We start from the raw sequence: 649 nt of genomic DNA on the forward strand, positions 1-649 counted from the left end.
GTTTCATATTCTTGTTGATTTTCCTAAGTAGGGCCACTTAAATTTGGGGCATCCAGCAGTATCCCCTAGTGGATTTGATTTTCTAATATCATCAATATATCCCCGAGCATGATTGAGATTCTTATCTTACCAAATTTTACGGATTGATCCTTGAGTTTTCTCAGTCCTCTCGATATTATTACAGGTAGGAAGTTCCCTTAACCCCTTGCCTTATCATTTTTTTAAATTGGATTTCATTTGATTTTCTTCCTTAGTTCGATTTGAAAGAGGGACATATGATGGTATCGGAGATATTTCCCTCCGAACTATATTATTCTATAACAACCTCTAAGATAGACTCATTTCACAAAAATCCTGAGTGAGATTGGTTTTTTAATTTTATTGGTATTCCTATTTACTATCCTTAGGCGGGATTAGTCTTCTGCTCTTATCAATATTCTCAATATTATCACTAGAGGGATTGGTCTTCTATTTTTCTATGTATTCTTATTGATATGCCCAATCCGGATATTATTGGACTACTGGTATTCCTAATTTTCCCAATAGTTACTTTTTTTTCTCTCATTATCTGCATATAGTAACTAACAAAGTCATTTTTTTCAGTATTGTTTTATAGTAAATTTTATATAGTGATCCAAGGACTCTGATA

The sequence above is a fragment of the Curcuma longa genome, chromosome 15 (assembly GCF_044706935.1).
Source record: "Curcuma longa cultivar G26 ecotype Majalengka, Jawa Barat chromosome 15, ITB_CL_G26_1.1, whole genome shotgun sequence".
Lineage (NCBI taxonomy): Eukaryota > Viridiplantae > Streptophyta > Magnoliopsida > Zingiberales > Zingiberaceae > Curcuma > Curcuma longa.